Source organism: Stegodyphus dumicola, chromosome 3 (assembly GCF_044657685.1).
Source record: "Stegodyphus dumicola isolate Sdum_Otavi_A_Nest chromosome 3, ASM4465768v1".
Classification (NCBI taxonomy): domain Eukaryota; kingdom Metazoa; phylum Arthropoda; class Arachnida; order Araneae; family Eresidae; genus Stegodyphus; species Stegodyphus dumicola.
In genome coordinates this window covers 156,490,345-156,496,611 of record NC_140770.1, presented here as the reverse complement: position 1 = coordinate 156,496,611, position 6,267 = coordinate 156,490,345, and the positions used below count along the sequence as shown (strand labels likewise).

The 6,267-nt window shown below is 38.5% G+C and overlaps 1 long non-coding RNA gene across 1 annotated transcript; it reads right to left on the bottom strand.

Moving 5' to 3' along the window:
* Positions 1 to 238: 238 nt before the first annotated feature.
* On the bottom strand, positions 239 to 3,525 carry LOC146998148 (uncharacterized). The gene is made up of 3 exons (XR_015040326.1): positions 3,262 to 3,525; positions 748 to 3,181; positions 239 to 648 (listed from the first exon to the last, which is right to left on the bottom strand). It is a non-coding gene; the product is annotated as an uncharacterized LOC146998148 (long non-coding RNA).
* Positions 3,526 to 6,267: the final 2,742 nt, after the last annotated feature.

Here is a 6,267-nt window from a genome sequence, read left to right as displayed (position 1 = left end):
AAAAGAAACGCATCTTCCAAACTATGGCTGAAATTGTAATGATACGTGAATAAATGTAATGGCTGATCATTGGTGTTGTATTTCTTTCTAATTAAGTTAACATAATTTTTGAAAATAAAATATGACAATTATTTTCTAGGAAAAACTTACCTTTCATGAAATCCTTTCAAATAAGAAAAACACAATTTTATCATTCAAACTTCTGTTTATTTTTTTTTTCTAAATAAGTTTTCTTTTATACACATACAAATGCATGATTCTGCACACACACATATATATATATATATATATATATTTACATACAAAATTTCATTTTCAGATAAGGTTCTAACATAAACATAAAAAGTTCTTCAATATACTAATGACCATACGGCAATATGCTCAAGTCTTTTTGAATTACCCGTTTATCCAACACAATTCTGTACAGTTTTGTCTCGGGTTTATTCATCACCTTTCTTCTCTTCGCTTCTCGGGTGATTTTGGAGGGGTTGTGGAGAGAGATGATCTCACTTCGGTCGAGGCTGCAGACCAGACTTTTAATGGCTTCAAAATTCAGCAACTGAGAATTCGGGAAATTCAATGAAAATCCTCGGACTTTGCAGCAGGTTTTCCCAGTGGCCGTCTGGTATGCGTAGTTTTTCGGTCCTCCTGAAAAAATAAAACATCATGAGAAAAAAAGAGATAATAGAAAAACTTTCAATATTTTTGGTACATGTTAAATAAAGAAATTTTTTTAAAGGTCCTTACCAGAGACAAAGGTTTTGATGACATCACCCTCCAGTTCATCCGTAAATTCACCCAGGAAGTTGCCCAAGGGGGGATCATTGCGGCCATTCGAGGCATAGATGATGGAGTCTGTGTCGTGGTACAGGACATCTCTACTGTCTGGCTACGGTAAGAACAGCCCCCGCCACGGTGTCAGGCGAGTGGCGGTCGCTATAGCAACAGGGCTAGTATATTTCAAATAGGGACGAACCAAGGTTTGCTTTATTGTTATTTTGTTTTTGGCGACTGTTGGCTTAAGGGAAGTTTATCATTCGTCTTCTCGGCTTCATTCCAGCTGCACGCATCTTTTCTTAAGCCTTACATTATTACTATTAGCTCTTTTTATTCTCGTTGTTATATCATTTGTGCTAGCATTTGCTCAAATTCGCTTCTATTTAGCTTGATTTTCGTAGTGCTTTGTTAATTGCCAATTTTTTAAAATGCCCTTCCAGTTTAAGAAAGGTCAACCTTTAAAGTCTCAGTCACGTCAAATCGTGTATAGTGTCGCAGAATTTTGCGCTTCTGAAGTTTCGGCGAACTCTTTAGTAGTTCCTCTTCCTTAAGTTTTGAAGAGCGAAGTATCAACAATGGGTGAAAATAAACTTCTGAATACACTCGGAAAGAAATGTAAAAGCCCTGCTAATCATAAATGTGAAATTTACGATTTTGACAAATGCGTTCTACGGCAGACAATACAAGACTTTTACATCAAAGAAAAGAAAGTGCCATCTGTGCGGAAATTACTGCCTGTCTTGAGGCAAAAATTAGACTTCCCGTGGCAAAAAGACTCTTTGTGCAAAGTTTTGTGTTCAATGAATTTTCGTTGGAATGCGTAGAAAAAAAAAAAAAAATCTTATCGAAAGACCTCACATTGTATTTTGGAGGAACAATTATTTACGCGAAATGAGAAAACTCAGAGCAAGTGAACGAACGCCACATCGTTTACATCGATGAAACATGGATTGACAGCAATTTAACTTTTAAGAAATTTTGGCAACATAGAACATTTGGAATATATATTTTGAATATACATAACATTTTGTTATGTATATTACATATACATAACATTTTGGAACAATTTGGATACGGTTTTGGGCGCACAGCCAGTTTCCCTTAGCAAGCCCTCCATGGAGGCATCCCTCCTCTTAGGCCTGGAGGCTTTCCGTAATCATATAAACCAACCCAAACCACTGGTAATTAAGGAAAAAGCAGTTTTGATTTTAATTCACCTTCGCTTCCTTCCGCCATTAAATTAACCAGCTTTTGGTTTAGTTTAAAGGTATGAGAAAAGAAGAAATGTTCGCAAAAAGTATTTATTGAGAGCATAGGTATGTAAAAAAATGCTTTTACTTTCAAGATGATTCTATATACATTTAATGATGAAATTTTTAGTCATTATTAAAGCACAATCAATAAATTAACAGAAAATTTTGAAATAAAAACATAGCAGAACGTCATTTAAAGACTGAAGAAATTGCTTTGAATGTTCACGGTAGATCAGCTAGAGGGGAGAACTATAAAAATTAAATTTATTTTATATTTATGAAGTGCGTCTATACTATATAAAGAGAATGGGGCAATCAAGTAGATTTCTAAGATGTCATCTATGATTTTGCAAGCAAACAAATAAACAAAAAAGAAGCAAAATAATAGCATGAATTTTTTAAATGTCGAAATTAAAATTTTTCTTCAAAAATAAACACGGATTTTTAAATTTATTTCCCTACAAGTTTATTTTTACTCATTGTACATCTAGATGGATTGCAAATTTAGCGACTTGTACCTCACACGGCAAAATCAAAGACCGTTTCTTGACTGCAAAAGCTTTATCTACGCCATCGAATTTCATTTTCGGAAATTGGATGTCGGGGTCGACGCAAAGGGTCAACAAGCATTTTACTTGAAACTAAAACAAAGTGTGAATATCGCCAAATCATCTTTAAATGCGCCAAGGTGGCAAACTCAGAAGTAAGTCTTCAAGACACCCCTACGAAAAATGGGTTAGGGCTCGTTTCTACGGCAACAGACAAACTGGCGAGAGCTGTTCTTACCATAGACAGACAGTACCCAACTTCTCCATTTCACTATACAGCTTGAGACGAGCCCAAGCTGTTGTGAAGGTCGCTAGGAAAATGTTGGTAGAGGCATCCTGCGGCACAAACTCCTTCGCAGATTCCCAGGAAATGGCAGCCACCTCAAGCGTGGGAAGAAAGACATCTTTGATCTAAAAAATAGAAGAGTCATGAGATAACAGTTCAAAATAGTCATAAGTTAACAGTTTGAAACTCTTTGAGTTTACAGATGAATAAAATCGGTAAGGAAACTTACTTTTTTAGTAGAATCCGCTAACATCTTATTGAAGTCTGGCACCGTGTGAACATAGGTCAGTTGGGCTTTGTTCACGTTCATACCCCATCTGAGTGAAAAAAAAGCTATCATAAATCACAACGAATTAAAAATATTTATAAAAATTAAGTACAAAAGAAATCATCTTACCTGCCCCAGAAACTGTTCAGGGCCAACTTGGCGACTTGTCGACGCCCAGGGTTCTTGGAAATCTTTCCAGCGTCCAACTTGACGCCCTCTCTTTCTTCATACTGGCGAATGTACTTCAGTCTGGCTTCTTCTGTCACACACTCCGAAGGCCATCCGCTACTTTCCTGCTTGATCTTCAGAAACAGATCAATGTATGATCTGAACAGAGAAGTAGACGATGCCTGGAAATGGTACACTTCGTAAATCTAGAAAATAAAAAATAAATGTCAGTTATAAAAAAATTTTAAAAGTAACCTCTGAAACTAAATAAAGATTAAAATAATCTTTGAGTACTTACATGTGTGACGCGGTAACCTTTCTTTATCGCCAGCTTGACTTCCTCCGTTACCCACGTTCCGATAAGTGCTCTTTCATCGTCTGTGTGGGTACAGGAAGACTGAGACTGTAGAAAGGCGCAAGTCCGACACAGAGGGAACATGAGCTTCTTCCTACACCGATAGGGCAGTACCGGCAGATACAGATTCCGTGGAGGAATCACTCGGCATTGGATAATTCCAAAATAATCTTCCACATCTCTAAAGCTTTCCGTAATGATTGTTGGATGTCCTACAGGGTAGACGCAATATTTGTTCACCTGTGAAATAAAACAAAGTCAAAAAAACATACATAAAAATCAGGAAAAACACATCATAAAAATATACAGAAAATTTAGAAAAGTTTAAGTAAACATTTTTGAAATAATAAAACGTACGAACCCAGGGATAGAGTGAGGTAAAATCCACATATTTTGCGTCTCCCTCGTGGAACAATTTGAGGGCATTGGTCCTTCCTCCAAAAAACGACTCGCGAGGATTGAGTCGATCCCTCAGATGGTGTTGATACAGGAAAGCTTGGAGATCTGGATTTTCCTCCTTCTCTCTTTGAAATTCACGCTCCCACATTTCGATGACGTGGAAGCCCTGGGTGCGAAGCTTTCTTGTCGTCTCTTCTGTCTTTTCTCTTAACGTTGCCATGGAAACCCCTTTCAGTGGATGTATGCTATCACCATCGTAACACGAACTACATCCGTGAAAGAAACAGCCCTAAAATAATACAAATATATTAATAGTGTTCCACATGTAAATTAAACATTAAAAGTGTAAAATCATTAAAAAGAATCATATAGAAATATAATTTACTTTTTACATACCTGAAACTGATAGACGGTTTGTGTTTCTTGGCAGAATCCGTCTACCGAGATTCCGGCGACTCTGTGCTCTCCGGAACCGTTCAACGCATGTTGAATCTGTAGGCCTTCCGAAGCAGCAACAAAGTCCAACCATCGGATCGAATCAGGGCTGTAATTCGTTGAGTTGATGTAGCCGTGTGTAGGCACCATGGCAATCGTATCGGGTTGAATGTGGCCACTCCGATACGTTGCCATACAGGCTGACGCAATGGTCACGTATCTGAAAAGACAAAAATAAGAACGATTTAATGAACTGTAAATATGATTATTATTGTATAAGAAAATGAGAAAATGACTTACTGGAATGGATCCACATTCGCCACATCCAAAAACTAGGCTCGAAACTCCAGACAACAGCGGCGAAGAATATCCACGTCCGATCTATGAATATAAAAAGAAAATGTTAAATATACGAAACATAAAATATAAAATTAAAGCAAGAAAAAAGGAAAAAACATACCTGCAATAGGCCAGCATCTCATCTTGAAAGTTAAACACATCCCCCTTGTGTGCTTCATGCCAGGACAGAAATGCTTGTCGGGCTGAAGTGCTCATGGTATCCGGGCTTCAGGCAGCGGTCCGACATAACTCTGGTTTTCCCTCGAGTTAAAGAGATGAGGGAAGTATCCTTTCTTTAATTCGGTGAGACCGAAGCATCCCGGTAGTTTGGCCAACGCCATCGGTAAAAAGTTTAACGAGTCTATGACCCGAATGTTGAGACTGGGGTGTCTTACACTCATGATCATAGACCCGTTAGGGATCACCTCCGGCGCTGTACCTTGCTCCAAGAGCCAGGCCATCACGAACTGCCCATCGAACCTGTAAGTAAAAAAAAATATCATGAATAATATTGAAAGCATAGTCATAATTAAAGTATGCAAACTATGGTATTTTTAACTTACCCTTTCATGTTGTGTGCCACGGCGGTGAAGCCCTTGTGTTGTGGGGTGAACAGCCAGGCGCAGAAATCTTGGCATGCTTCGTAACCCGGAAACACCTTTTCAGTGCCGTCGGCACACTGAGCCACCGCGAAATTTAAGAGATGCTCCCCCGAAGACTGGTCCGTTTCAAAGTCAAAAAAGATGAACTTGTCATCAGAGTTCTTCGGAGCAACACGTCGCAAATAACAACGGTGCTCAGCAGCCACGACAAACTGGCCGCAAGACGGACATTTGGTGGTACCGCACTTATGCAGATCTTTAGGGCACTTACGGCGTTCAATCACTTGGCAGCAGTCCCTGCACTGGTATACCTGTAACGACAATAATTTTTTTAACATAACAATTTTGAGAAAATTATATGATAAATAACTTTGATCATTAAGATATATTTTCAAAACACTTACCCTATCGCAAAGTGAAAACTCTTGGTTTCCAGTGAGGGCTTTGTGTGCTGCATAACAGGCATCGGATCGGCAGAGACGGTCACAGTCAGGGCATCGTTGGGGCTGGCCTGGAAAGCAATCAGTCCTTAGGCATATAGGGCACGCATTGGCACATCTATGGCTTTCCGGATGATCATACGGCTTTTCACATGCTGTGCAATAATGGTTGCTACCAAAAAACCCTTTCAAGGACTTAATGACATCATAATGTCCATCGTGAAGCCACAAATTGATCCGTTGTGCCCTCTCTCTTCCTTTGCACACCACCTAAAACATAGACAAAAAATTTTTCTCTTGAATTCCAAAAATCAAAGTAAAACCAGTTTTTAACATTTAATTGCATACATAAAGCGATCTAAAAATTCCTAATGCATTTAACATCGAAAGTAATTAC